Source organism: Belonocnema kinseyi, chromosome 10, assembly GCF_010883055.1.
Source record: "Belonocnema kinseyi isolate 2016_QV_RU_SX_M_011 chromosome 10, B_treatae_v1, whole genome shotgun sequence".
In the NCBI taxonomy this organism is placed as follows: domain Eukaryota; kingdom Metazoa; phylum Arthropoda; class Insecta; order Hymenoptera; family Cynipidae; genus Belonocnema; species Belonocnema kinseyi.
Window position 1 is genome coordinate 13616236 of NC_046666.1, and position 15928 is coordinate 13632163.

The 15928-nt window shown below is 27.6% G+C and overlaps 1 protein-coding gene across 1 annotated transcript in view; it reads right to left on the reverse strand.

Annotated features, from left to right (window-relative positions):
- LOC117181033 (alkaline phosphatase-like) overlaps positions 1 to 15928 on the reverse strand; it is a 501469-nt gene that overhangs the window by 116479 nt on the left and 369062 nt on the right. The window lies entirely within an intron of this gene.

Here is a 15928-nt window from a genome sequence, read left to right on the forward strand (position 1 = left end):
CCCCCCCCCCCCAAGTAACGTAGCCTTTAGGTTAAACCCAATTTTATGTTTATACTGATTTTTGTTTTGCTTTTCTAGCAGGTCAAGTTTCCAATATGCCTTTATTGTTTACGTGACTGTGTGATGAATTATAAATTTATGCAATAAATTAACACTGAAAATAAAAAAGTGATTTTTAGTGTAAGTGTTGAAATGTGTCGAATTGATTTTTATATTGCAGTTAATCCGGGTGTTATTGAACTTTGAAACTAAAACGCTAAATTTTTCAACAAAATGGAATAGTTAAACTCTTAATAAAAAAACATTAGTTTAAGTTATTGAAAAAATTTAATTTTAACAAAAAAGTAATTTTTCTACCAAAAAGAAAAAAAATGAATTTCTAACAAAATAGGTCAGTCTCTAAACGAAGAAATTAATTTTTAACTACAATTTTTAATCCTTTACCAAAAGATACATTGGTATGAAAATTTATAACCTAGTTGTTAAATTTGTAACCCAAAAGATGAATTTTTAAGCAAAAAGATAAACTTTCTACCAAAAAATGCGAAATATAATTAAATTTAAGAATTCTCAATAAATAAGTTGAATTTTTAAGAAAAAAGAAAACTTTCAAAAAATTGTAATAAAGTAGTTCAGTCTTCAAATCTAGTTGTTAAACTTGTGACTAAAAATTTTTTAAACACAGGGATTAATTTTATAAAGACGAAAACAAATTTTTTTGATAATTCAAGAATTCTCTACCAAAAAATTGAATTTTCAAATAAAAAATATGAATTTTGAACTAAAAAGATGATTGATTAAAGAAAAAGATTCATTTACTGCCAAAAAATATGAATTTTTCAACCAAACAGTTAAATTCTTAGGAAAAAAGAAAACTTTTTAAAACTTTTAATAAAGTAGTTTAACTTTCAAACCTAGTTGTTAAATTTTTAAATAAAAAATGTTTAATCAGAGGTATTAATTTTATATCAATGAAAAAAAATATATAAAAAAATTCAAGAAATTCTAAGAAAAAATTGAATTTTCCATTTAAAACAAAAGAATTTTGGAACAAAGAGATGTATGTATGACCAAAAAGACGAATTTTTAATGAAATTTAAGAATTCTCAATCAAACAGTTAAATTTTCAAGAAAAAAAGAAAATTTTTTTAAAACTTTTTATGGAGTAGTTCAACTTTAGATGAATTTTTAATCAGAGGGATTACTTTTCTAACGATGAAAAAATTATTTTTTTTTAATTTAAGAATTCTCAACCAAGAAGTTGAACTTTTTACTTCAAATGTAAATTTCTAAACAAAATGATTAATTTACTACAATAAAATATGGATTTTCAACTAAATTCAAGAATTCTGATCCAAAAAGTTAGATTTTCAACTACAGCAGAAAATTTTTTGAACAAAAAGATTAATTTACTACTAAAAAGACGAAATTTTTATAAAATTTAATAGTTCTGAACAAAAGAGTTGAAGTTTAAACTAAAAAGATGAATTTTTAAACAACAAACATCATAAAAAAAATTTTTAAGTAGCTTAACTTTAAAACCTAGTTATTAAATTTTCTTAACCAAAAAGTTGAACTTTCAACTGAAAAAAATGAATTTCTTAACAAAATGATTAATTTACATAAAGGAGCATTCTTGAACAAAAAGCGTGATTTACAACTAAGAAAAAATAAGAATTTTCAACAAAGAAGTTGAATTTTTAAGAAAGAAGGAAAATTTTGTAATAAAATTCAAGAGTTCTCAATCAAAGAGTTCAAGTTTGAACCAAAAAGACGAATTTATAATAAAATTCAATAGTAACTAATAAAAGAGTTAAAGTTGAAACTAAAAAGATGCATTTTTAAACAAAAAGATTAATTTGCTACCACAACAGACAACTTTTTAATGAAACTTAAGAATCCTCATCCAAAAAGTTGAATTCTTGAAAAGGAAAGAAAACAATTTGTTTTTTGTTTTTAAGAAAGTAGTTTAAATATAAAACCTAGCTGTTAAATTTTTTACCAAAAAGATGAATATTCAACAAAATGAAAGAATTCTGAACCAAAAAGTTTAATATTCAACTAAAAAAGAAGAATTTTTACACAAAAAGATGAATTTGATAAAAAAAGACGAATTTTCAACAGAAATTCTCAACGGAGAAGTTGCATTTTTAGAAAGAAAGAAAATTTTGTAAGAAAATTCAAGAGTCCTCAATCAAAGAGATGAAGTTTTAACTAAAAAGAAGAATTTTTAATGAAATTTAAGAATCCTCAACCAAAAAGTTGAATTTTTAAGACAGAAAGAAAATAATTTTTTAATTTTTAAGAAAGTAGTTCAACTTTAAAACGAAGATGTTAAATTTTTTCCCAAAAAGATAAATTTTTAAATAAAAAGATTAATTTGATACCAGAAAAAGACGAATTTAAAAAAAAATAGAAAATTCTCAACGAAGAAGTTAAATTTTTAAGAATGAAATAAAATTCAAGAGTTCTCAATCGAAGAGTTGAAGTTTCAACTAAAAAGATGAATTTTGAAACAAATATATTTATTTACTGCCAAAAAGACGAATTTTAGATGAACTTCAAGAAGACTCAACCAAAAATTTGAATTTTTAAGACAAAAAGAAAACCATTTTTTAATTTTTAAGAAAGCAGTTCAACTTTAAAACTTAGATTTTATATTTCTTACCACAAAGATGAGTTTTTAAGCTACAAGATTAATTCTCTACCGTACAAAATGATTTTTAAAATAAAATTCAAGAATTCTCAACCGAAAAGTTGAACTTTCAACTGAAAAAAATTAAATTCTACATAAGATGATTAATTTACTACCAGCAAAATACGAATTTTTATTCAATTAAAGAGTTATAATCCAAAAAGGTGAATTTTCAACCAAAAAATTAAAATTTTAACAAAATATTAATTTACGACCAAACAAGATGAATTTTTAATAAAAATCAAGCATTCTTAACCATAAAATTGAATTTTTAATCATAGACATAAATTATTATACAAAACAATATGGAAATAAAATATAAAAATAATAAATAAATCAATAAAATATGAAATAAAAAACCAACCGTAGGTGTTTCGCCCCCTCCCCCTAAACTGCTAACACAGTTTCTGTATGATCCCTTATGGTTGTTTTGACTTTTGGTTTGTGAGTTTTGACTATCATAATTCTTTCATTTATAAAATAATATTGCTCTTAAGACTAATTTATCCTACTACTTATCCTATATTCCATTAAGATAATAAAAAAAATCTGCGGCTCGATTGTGAATTTATCTCGCGCTTCGCGTTCGATTATGTATTTACCTCGCTCATACCATTTAAAATTAAAGGTCAACGGATCGACAACTGTAATTTTTTGATTGTGAACTCTCTTTTGTTAAAGCTCTTTTGGCTTTAGCGAACACATTCTCATCGTGTAGGTCGTACTTCGCACTCGATTTTGTCCAAATGTCAACTTTTCTACATTATACTCAACACTTTTATATAAAATTTAATACTTTTTTATGCAACTTTGCCTGGAATTGCTTATTGAGATATTGCAAAATAAAGTAAGAATTGTATTTATCATAATTACTTTAATATTCGTTACTTATTTTTCATTAAATTAGATTTTCAGCTGCGTCGAGACATTTGTTATTCCAATAAATTTACATAATTACAATTCATAATATGTATGTAAATTAAAACATACTTCTTCTCATGCCTTGTTTTTATATTTATTTTTTTATTTTTAATCTTGTTTTCTTAAGAGTAAAAAAAATATCCGGTTCCTATCAAAACAATATTCTTAAAAAAATTCTAAATCTTTTTTGGTTGAATAAATCTTGTCTCATTTACTCTCGTAGCTTGTATAGTTGTACACAATTTAATTTTTTTAAATTTTCAATTATGTAATAATTCATTATTTTTTGTGTCACAAAAATGTTAATTTTCGATTTTTTCAACAAAATGCAAAAAGCTAGTAAAATAATCATGTAGGGTCTTGAAAAAGTAACCTTTTTCTCCTTTTGACTTTTCTCTATATCACGCTTTGTTTGGATGTCTATGGCATTTTTAAATTTAAAAAAATAGTGCCAAAATTTTTGAAAAAGCTCTAACTTAAATAATTTTAAACAAAAATGTCTGGTTAACGAACTGGATATTTTTGTTTGGTCCCTCTAACTGTGTGCCAAAGGACCATCGAATCCCAGTGGTCACAAAGTTTGCCGACGTCTTTACGACATCGTTACGACAGCTTTACGACAACTTTACGACATCTTATGTCCATGTCGTTAAGGGGTCTTTATGATATCGTAAATAAGTTGTATGATCTGACGATGTCTTTACGATATCGAAAAGACACCGAAACGACATGGACATAGGATGTCATAAATATGTCGTAAAGATGTCGTAACGATGTCGTAACGATGTCGTAACGACGTCGCTAAATTTTGTGCCCACTGGGATCCGACAATTATTTCGAAGGTTGATCGGTATACAGACAACAACAAGAACAACAAGAACGATGACGACTATACTACAGTTTGATACTAAAGCTTTCTCAGACGATAGCTTATAATTAATTTTTACTATGAAAGACCTATTACAAAAGTAATTGCCTATTATTTTTTTTAAATATTGCGGAAGATTAAGTTGCTTCAATTAAACAATGAGGTTAATATAAAAAATTAGAGCAGCTGTGCTATTCTTAATAATAAAGTAAGTGCTAATGAAAACAGTCAAGTCATCCGTCCAAATGCCCGGGTCTAAAAACAAACTTGCTCTGAAGTAATTTTTTTGTTAACTTTTTTATGATTTAGGTTAACAGACCTTCTTTTAAACGTGTAATAAAAATATTCTTCATGTGAACAATTACTTTTAATGAAGAATGTTTAGTATAATATTGTGTATGCTATCCTAAACAGCGCTCTTATGTCTTCTCTTTTACAAAAGCTCTCTTAATTTATTTTATTATAGCTAGCTTAATTTCTTCAGAGTCTAATTCAGTTTGGATAATGTTGTTCTCCTGTTATTTAATTTTGTTAATATTTTCAAGTTCCCCAGAATTATCAGTTAGATGGTGGACTCTTTCAAAGTTATTGACTATTGCTTCTGCTTTGTTCTTGTCAGTGAATAAGATTTCATCTGAGTTTATCGTCCCAATTTTTGCTCTTAAATTCTTGTATTTTATCTTCAATTTCTCTATTGTTTAATTAACAATAGGTCTAAGAGAGGAATTTGTTTTTCTTTGGATAATATTTCTTAGTGCATTCCTTAGTTTGGTTTAGTAGGATACGTTTTCAGGAAGAGTGTTCCTGATTGTGAGAAGTGTCTGGGAAGAAATTGTGCCATCAATAAATGTTTGTTATCTTAGAATCTTCAATTAAACTTTTATACATTGCTTTAGTGGCATCGAAGACAGAATTTATTATTAGATGGGTATTGTTCAATTTATGGTTTGTCTCAATCTGAGAAGAATCAAGATAGGTTTGTAATCAGACCTTAGCTGATTTTTGTAGGGCATCGATTATTTGGAGACTTGTTATGTTTTTAATTATTGGTAAATCAACTATGCCTTTTCGGGCTTTTGTATTATATGGATGACGGACGAAATTATCTGGAAACTCTGTGAATAGGGAGATTAATTAATAAATTTGTGTAGTATAACTTTTTTGTTATAAAAGTTTCAAGAAAAATGCTTGGAATTAAAGTAACAAGCTACTCGCACTATGAACGCTATTCGTGTTCCAGTGTAGTATTTTAAGTTTTTTTTTATTATTTAAAAAGCTATTCATCAAGTTTAAAAGCTTATAAAATTTTGCATCAAACTGTCATTGTCGATTTTAAAATTTTTATTTATTTTTTGTTTATTTAATAACAAAAAGGAAAAAGAAACTTTGGCTTTTGAAGTATCCCGGTTTAAAAAAAAATGCTTTGATTTAATAAAATAAATAATAAAAATTGTAAACAACTATTCAAAAAAGATGCCAGACTGCAATGCAAATGTTAAAAAAATGGTTGAATTTGTTATAAACAAATAAGTCAATGAAAATGGTTTCGTGGAGATTGACGGCCATTCGTTACTCGATTTGCACTACATTTGAACAATCTATAGACAAAAAAAGTTTTTAAGTTGAATTAATAAAAGTTAATGAACAAATTGTTATTTTAAAAGCGATTTTTATAAACAAATATCCATATCAGGTATTTTTGATGAAATAAATAATTTTTTCTATGGAATCGATCATATATTACTTGCAAACAAAACCTAAGTATTAGATTTGATCACCAAATAAAAGTTTGTAATTGTTTAAACTAGCTTAATTAACAAATGCACTATTTGGATATTTTTGGAAGTAGAAACTTGATTTTTTTATGCAATTAACTGTAAATAACTAACTTCTGAATTTATAAGAACATTTTGATGATAGTAAATAATTTATTACTGTAAACAAAATTTTGTTCAGACAAATGTTTATCATTTTATGTAGTTAGAAATAAAATCCCGCTTTTTCACAAAATTAATATCTAGTTATTAAACAATGGTTTTTTCCATGAATCAATTATATTTGATAATTGTTTAATCAAACTTAATTAAAAATTCCATTATTTGTCTTTTTTCATAATTTAAACTTGTTCTTTTGTGTTGAATAAACTGTTAATAATACAATTCTTAACTTTTTTCGATAGTTTGATAATGATCGACTATTTTCATTTTTATTAATAATGTAGCAAACAAATTTTTCTCGGTTAATGCATTCATAGACGAAAATTTTTTTCATTGTGGAATATAATTAAAATTATTTAGCAATAATTCCATGCTATAACATGAAAAAATTGATAATTTTTTGAAGAAACTTAATTACTACTTCACTTTCTTTTTTCTTGACGGAATTAATCGATTTATTTTAAAAATAACCTACTACAAATAAAATGGTCGGAGTCTGTAGTAATAAAATAGTCAATTTAATTTTATTCCACAGGAAAAATATGGTAGTTTATACATGCACTAATCGAGAAAAATTTGTTTACTATTAAATGATACAAATTAGTTGAAACAAATGTTGTTTACAATACTAAATTATTGACAGTCATTAAAATGTTATTAAATATTTAGAAGTTAGTTATTTAAGGTTAATTGCTTCGAAAAAATAAAGTTTGTATTTAAAAAAATAACCAAATAGTGCATTAGTTAATTAATGCAGTTTAAACAATTATCTATTCTTTGGTGATTAAAATTAAATACTTAGGTTTTATTTTCAAGTAATATGCGATCGATTTCATAGAAAAAACTTTATTTATTCCATAAAAAATAAATGATATGGATATTTCTTTATAAAAATGACCTGAAAAATAACAACTAATTCCCTTTTTATTAAAAATTTATTCTTTTGGTTAATAATTTAAATATGTGTTTAAAAATTCCTTTCAAAAATTCAAAAATTTTGTTTATCTGGCTTGATACGTCCATACCTAGTGGGCACAAAATTTGGCGACGTCATGATGACATCGTTACGACATCTTTACGACATCCTATGTCGTAACGATGTCGTAAAGACGTCGCCAAACTTTGTGCCCACTGGGTATGCTTTTTGTAAATTTTAACAGAACTATAAAATTACAAAATTAAAGCAAATAAACAAAAAAAAAAACATTTTAACGTGAAAAATATAGATTTTGTACTTAAAATAAAATAGTTTAATTTTAAGTAAGGAAATCAATTTTCAACCACTTTACGTGAGTTTTCTACTTGAAACATTAATCTTCATCAAAGAAGATTAAAGTTCCATAAAAAATAATTATTTTCAATAACAATTGGAATAGTTAAGTTTTTAGTTCTAAAGATGAATTTTTGGTTAAGACAATGAATTTTCATTTGAAAACTTAATTTTCCGCACCAAGAAACAAAGATTTTTCACAAAATACATGAAATTTTAACCAAATATTTAAATTTCTAAAGGAATTTTCAACCTACTATAAACCTAACCTAAAATAAATGTCCATCGAAAAAAATAAAGTTTTAATACACATAATTTTTCTATTTAGAGTAGTTTAATTTTCATTAGAAATCAATTTTCAACCAATTAACGCAACTTTTCAATTAAAAAATGAATGTTCATCAAAGAAGATTAAATTTCTATAAAAAAGAAAATGTTTTCCAAAAAAATTTAATTAATTTTCGGTTAAAAAAATTAATCTTTATATACAAACATTAATTTTCAACCAAATAGATTAATTTTACACCAAAAAGAAACCAGATGTTTCACAAAATACGTGAAATTATACATTTAAATTATTAACCGAAGAAATTAATTTTAAATAAAAAATAAGTATTAGTCATAAGGAAGGTTAATATTTCGCTTCTGATTGGTGTCCCGAAAGCAGAATCGGGTGTTTTGAAAGTGGCGCGACTTTTAAGTCAAATTTAATGTTCAGACACTCATAAAATATTTAATAAATATGATTAAAAAAAATGTTCGTGTAACAATTAAGAATGTTTGAAAAGTGAAGAATGTTTTTAAGCACACTTTTTTAAAATCCTTTTATTTAACGTTGTTGGTCAAACGCTAAAGCAATTAACAGACAGTAAGTAGAATGAAAAAATTTAGATTCGATCATTGAAAATTATTGCAAAGTAAAAAGTAGTTTTTTTAATAACGTGAATTTTTTAAAAATTAATTAATAAATTTGCTAAATTAAATCTTTTACTACAAATTTGTGAACTTCCGTGATAAAAAATTAAAATGATACAATACATGTGGGAAAAATTTATAATTGTATTGTTTACGTAGTAAAGCTGAGAAATTGAATTTTGAGGTTACAGTATTTTCAAGACCTTTGGTTAAAATATTTCAGATAAAAATTAATTTAATCAAATGTTAGAGAAGACCAAAATAATATTTTACAAAACAGAGTTAAAATTACCCAGTGGGCACAAAATTTGGCGACGTCTTTACGACATCGTTACGACAACTTTACGACAACTTTACGACATCCTATGTCAATGTCGTTAAGGTGTCTTTACGATATCATAAATACGTCGTATGATCTGACGATGTCTTTACGATATCATAAAGACACCAAAACAACATGGACTTAGGATGTCGTAAAGATGTCGTAAAGATGTCGTAACGATGTCGTAAAGACGTTGCCAAATTTTGTGCTCATTAGGTAGCCTCTCAATCCTGAAATAAATTTTCGTCTTCTTTTATTATTTACAATTTCTAAAATTTTAAAGTAAAAATTCACCTGCAATCATAAAAAATGAGGCACATTTTCTACTTTTATTACATTTTTAAAAAATTAAAATCTTATCTCACAAACGTCAGATTTCGAGTGAGGTATCCAATCATCTCAATTAATATTCTCTATCGATAATTGCCAAAAATCAGGATCTTCTGGGATTTGTCTTAATTAAAAATCTTGACCAGAACTATCATGGTAGTATAGGATGAAACAATACGCTATTGATTTTTCATTAAAAAATCTTATTTTCACAACAAACACTGCTCGAAAATATATTATAACATATATAATCTTCTCGAGAATATTTCCAATGTTTCGCGCTTCGCTAAGTTTTTCCGATTCCGGTTTCGCGTCGACTAGAGGAGGGGGTAACGTGATGCAACTCTCCCTAGAGGCATTTTAGTCTATACTTTATAGTGCCAAGTTTAATCCTTTACATTTGTTGAACTACCTTTTATTTTCTGTCGACCATGATGAAGACTTAAAAATTTTAAACAAATCCTATAAAATATAAGCTAAACAAAGTGTAGTCTGTGTGATCTGTAAATGTGGGTGAATGATTTTTTGGTTAAAATCATTTGAATGAACTGAGAGGAATTAAAAAATTAATACCGCGAGGATTTTCAAATTCATGGAAGGAATTTTTTCGGTGAACCTAGACGCACCCGTTTAACATATCACAATCAAATAAATATTTTCGGTAGATAAATTTTACTAAGTGTCCGGACTTATATGGCTATATAAACAAACAAAAATTAAACCGATACTTCCTTTGCCAAAAATTTATTGAAGCTTTAGTTTTCGAGTTATGAAATGATTCATCTGGACCAATCACAACCGCCGCGTAAGTGCGTCAGAGGGATACCAACGGTGTGTTAGTGACCGCTAACTTTTCGCTCCTCGGCACCGGTCACTAACTCAGCGTTAGCCTCTCTCTCACGCACGTATGCGGCGGTTCTGATTGGCCCAGATGAATCATTTCATAACTCGAAAACTAAAGCTTTAATTAATTTTTGCCAAAGGAAGTTTCGGTTTATTTTTTGTTTGTTTATACAGCCAAATAAGTCCGGACACTTAGTTCTGGGACACTCTGTATAGGCAGGGTTGTCAAAGCTAGAGTTTCTTTTCTTTCTACCCTATGAGAAACGTGAGTCAAACACCTTCGTCTTCTCGTATTTTATTTTTTCATTAATATAATATAATAATAATTATAATTTTTTTCACTCAAAGTATGAAAAAACTGAAATTTTGTACATAACAATTTTTTATGCGTCAATAACTGATGAGGTGAATGTTATATTGTCTTAAATAAATGTTTACGGACTTATAGAATACAAATAGTTCGTGCATAATTCCATTCATTTGTTATAAACAAATTTGATGACAAAATTAGCAATAGTCTTATTATCGGTAAAAAAAATTTCTATTGGATAAAAGTGTTTCATATCAATGTAGGAATTATATTTCATTACAAAAAAAATTGAAAAGTTTATAATAACCATTGTTGTAAACAATTCTTGTGGCAAAATGTTAAAATTTGAGATTTTTTCACATAATAATTTCCTTACATTGCCAGAAAAACTTAAGGTAATCATTAAATTAATAAATTTTGATTAATATTTTATAAAGTCTAACAATTTACATTTTAATAAACAAATTACACAATCAAATTCAAAATTTTGGCCCTTTCACATAGAAATATTTTTTTTGCAATATTCAGATTATGAAATTTAACAAATATTATCGAAGATATATTATTTTCTGGAATATTTGTACCCATTCTGGCCATCAAGGAAAATTTTAATTTGATAAAACCTTAACTTTAAATATTTTGTGACAAGAATTGTTAATAAAAGTGGTTATTATTAACTTTTCTAATATTTTTCTGACTAGCAGTCATTCGTTCAATAGCTTAAAACATTTCCAATGCGAAAAAAAATTCTTTGCGAAAGGGCATTCAAAGATTAATCTGAAGCATTTTTAGCGAAATAAAATTTTTTTAAGGACAAAAAGAATATTTATAAATTTGTTCATAAACTTTGTTTATAACAAATAAATAAAACAATAAATAATTTATTTGTATTCTGTGAGTCCCTAAACGTCTATTTAGAACAATAAAAAATTTCCCTGATCATTTATGAAAGCTTAAAAAATTGTTCTGTACAAAATTTAAGTTTTTCCATATTTTGAGTGGCAAAATCATTAATGAAAAAATATAGGAAATGAAAGTTCGGATCGTTGAGCTCTTAAAGATTTACTGAACTTTAATTTTTTTTTAATCGAAATTTAAAATAAGCAATTATACACCAATTTTAGATTTTTTTAGGACTAAGTTTTTCAGAAAATGGTGAGTGTAATTTAAAAAATTTTTTTTTGTTAATTTAATTTTTGCGTTAATGCAAACAATACAAAATGTCAATTTTTTTATTTTATTTTTTATCTTCTAGAAGAAATTTTTCTTATACTTCGCGTTCCTGGGACTTATTGCACAAGGGTATAGGAAAGTTAAAAAATTGTAAACTCGCATAGTTGATTGTTATAAACAAATTGTATTAGAAAATAATCGACGTTCGGGGTTATTCTCGTTTCAAGTATATTCATGCACTGAAAGCGATTTATTTTATTGATAGGATTATACTGGAACATTAAAATTTAAGATTAAGCGTTATTTGTTTATTTTATAAACAAATGCACATTTTTGGCGTTTTTAAGCAAAAAGAAATCGATTTCTTTTAAACTTGCTGAAATGATATTGCCAATGATGTTTTCTGAAAAAAAGGTTGCAACCTATCCATATTTTTTTATTTTATTAGCACATAATATAAACAAATGCTCAGTTTTGGCATTTTTAAGCAAAAAGAAATCGTTTTTTCTCAATATGGCTACATTATATTTCCAATTATATTATAAGAAGATCAGAAGAAAAAGCGATATATTTTCGTTCAAAAACGCCTCATATGTGAATTTATTTATATATTTTGTTTATAAAATAAGCAAATATTAATTTATGGCCTTAAAATGCCCGAAATGTGGATTTGTTTAAATAGTTTGTTTATAAAATAAACAATTATTAATAAGTGAAAAAATTTTTTTTCATAAAATACCATTAACAACATAATTTTAACACGGTCAGAAGAAAAAACGTTTTCTTTTCACCCAAGCACGCCCAAAATGTGCATTTGCTTATATAAATTGTTCACAAAATAAACAAATAACATTTATTCTTATATTCTAATGGTTGTGTATCATCCTAACGATGAAAGCAAGCGATTTCAGAGCAGAAATATACTTTGAAAATAAATAGCCCCTAATGTAGATTATTTATTGATAAAATTTGTTTATAACAGTTGAGTATGCAATTTAACAATTTCGAATCTTTCCGATATCCTTGAACATAAAATCCAAGGGATGAGAAGTATAAGAAAATTTTTGTGTAGATAATAAAAAATGAAATTAAAAAATCGACATTTTTTTCGTTGTTTGCATTATATATAAAAATGTAATAAAAAAATAGAAAATCGAATCTCCCCATTTTCTGAAAAATAAAAAATAAATATGAAGCAGTGCATAATTGCGTTCTAAAGGTCATTTTGAACCTCGTTTTCCGATTCAACCCCACTGTGCGGAGCGCTACTTGCAACGCAGGGGAGTGGCAGTTCACTAGCGAGGATTGGTTTGTCAACGTCGTTGGAGGGGAGCTTCACGCGATTGGTACGCTGTCGCCATGCGAAAGTCTATAACCGTGTGATAGTGAAACGGCGCTTGCGCTAAGTTGCCGGGGGGACCTTATGTTGCTTCTAAGTGGACTGATTCAGTTTTTGCCAAGTTGAATGGCAAGATAGGTTATAATGTTAAGGCGAAGAAAGAAAGACCTTCAATGTTCGTTAAATATTATTCATGATTATAATTTGCTATTGCCATTCGATAAATATTAATGACTTCTTAGTACTAATAGGGATTGCTTTTAAAAATTTGGACTTCTGGGGTGGGAGAAAAATTCTAATTTTCCTATATTCCGGCTGCTAGAATATTTACTAATCCATTTTACATAAGGGAAGGTCTTATTTATAAAAATAAATAAAAAGTTAAAATTACGAGGATGTAGGCAACAAAATTTAATTTGTACCGATGCTGACAAACATAATTTCATAAACACGAGTAATAATCCTCAAAAAGCTCTTTTAATTCCTTAAGCTCAGCTTAAAATTAAGCAGTCTTATCTCGCTCGCTGATTTTCATGAGCAATTCACGCCTCAAGTTTATATCATGGAGAAATGAAGATCAAATATTCGACCCGCTCTGCGGAATACTAATAAAGCTACTAATCTTATTTCTTAGCGAAGGTATCGCCACCAAGGGAGTAGTTATTGTTCCTGCTTTTATATTAAATGCATTCACCAGTGTAAAATTCAAATGAGTTACTGAATAATGTTACTTTTGTTGGGAAATTCTGGGCCATAATTTTTCGAAAGGATCAGTTTTAATGAGAATTAAGATCCAATTTCTAGTTTTTAAAGAAAATAAATGTCACTAACATTCCTATCTGGACGAGTTCAACTAGAAAAAACAACCCACACATGGTTAAGGCATTATATAAATATGTAATTCCCTTCCCCTACCCGTACATCTTCCTAATTCCTCTCCTCCACACTTTAACGTCTGTTTCCTCTTCCTTAGTCAACTTTTGTCTTACCTAAATCCCTCTATCCTCACTTCTCCAAATTTCCTCACCACTTCCCCTAACCCCCTCATTTTCTCTACTCCCCTTTACGTATTTCTTACTGCCTCTCCTACTTCCCTAACATTTATTTCCCCTCAAGTCCCCTACTTTCCCTTCCTTAATTTCCCGTTTCTTCCCTTACTTCCTCATCCCACAATTCCTACCGCTTCTCCTACTTCCCCTACCTTTATTTCTCCTCACGTTTGCCACTTACCCTTCCTTAATTTTCCTTTTATACCCTTACTAATTGACCCCAGATTTGCCCTACTTCCTCTTTCATTTTGAGTTTTGAGTAGAAACAATGCTATAATTTTCTTTCTACGTGAGGATTATAATCAAGCGACTTGAAAATTTGAATTTGAATTAGAATTTCACACTATTATATATTCAACGAGTACAAACATTCTTTAAGCTGCCGTTCTAGCCAACGGATCAATAGCTTGATGTAACAAACAAAAACTTTCGAGAGCAAATTTTATCGGTAAAACCTCCTCGCAACTTTTTATGAAATTGCCTTTTCCTTTGCATCCTACTTACTCCTTTTAGTGGAATAACGTATCGTAACTGTGTCATATATACTCTAATCGATAATTTCACTCTGGGGAAATGTTTTGAAAAAGTTGTAATTTGTTTTATAGGTTACGGAAAATGGTTATTGCTGGGTATCTATACCTGCATAAGTATTTTTACAATTTTTCTCTTCCCAAAGGTTTAACTTTATTAAAAAAAATTTTAAGTGTCAAAAAACAATGCATTTAGGTTTATAATTGCCCTGTTTGTTTACAAAAAAATATTTTTGTGTGATATATATATATATCAGTGTGGCTGAAATACAAAAAGTTTCTTTGATTTGTCTCGTCATCTTCTTAAAAACCGTACTTTCTCAAGTGAGGTATGAATTTAAAAAAATTTCTTTGAACATCATCCTTTGCCCCCTTCCACTTACTAAACTTCTTCCTCCTCTATTTCCCCTTCTCCTCGCTTCCCAGCTGAAAAATCCCTTTCCATATTTTCTTTCCCCAGTGTTCACTTCATAACCCCTACTCATCTTTATTTCTAGTTACTTTCCCTACTTTTTCTCGTCTCCCTTCATTCTTCAAGTTTAATGCCCGATTTCTTCCTTCTCTATTTCCATTTCGCCTCTCTTAATCAGTTGATATTCTTCTACTTTCCCTCACTTATACACACTTTCCGTACTTCGCTTCGGTCATTTTCTCTCACTTCCCCTACTTCTCCTTCCCACATTTTTCATGACTTCTCCTTACCTTCCCTACATCTTCGAGCAGAATTACCTCTCACTTGCCCTACTCCTTCTTCATTCTCAATGCTTCCCTTCCCTAGTTTTCTTTAACTCTCTCTAATTTTTCATTAAAGATAAAAAAGAAATCCTCTTACGGCCATGTGAGCGTAAGGTCAAAAATGTCGTTCACATTTTTTCAAATCCAAGTTACGTATACAAGAAATGTGATATCGATTTAAAAATTTAGGAAATGAAATAAAAAGCACCAAAGAAGGTTTGTCTTGTTCTAAATATTTGTATATAATTATGAAAAAGCAAAATAAAAATTTACAATAAAAAAAAACTTTTTTATCCTCGTAAGAATTTAGCACAAGAAAAACGTTTGATAGTTCTTCTTTTTTAATTTCTTAAATTTTCAACTCGATATCACGTTTCGCTTGAACGTAAGTTGGGGTTGGAAAAAATTTTGAAAAAATTTTTTGAGGTTATGCGGACATTGCCTCCGAAACTCTTAAGGATTTTAAGCTGATTGTTATCAGCTATTAGAATTCTTTACTCTTAAAAATCAATTTTCCAATTTCTTAATTCTCTTATAATTCTTTTATTTTATTACCGTCTTCAGTGTCTGTCTATGATTTTGAAGAAAAGAATTAAAAAATCATGTTATTAATTATAAAATTAAAAATATATAAAAAATATGATTATTTCATGTTGTTGGGTAGTTTAACCTTTCTTTGGGGGGGGGGGGG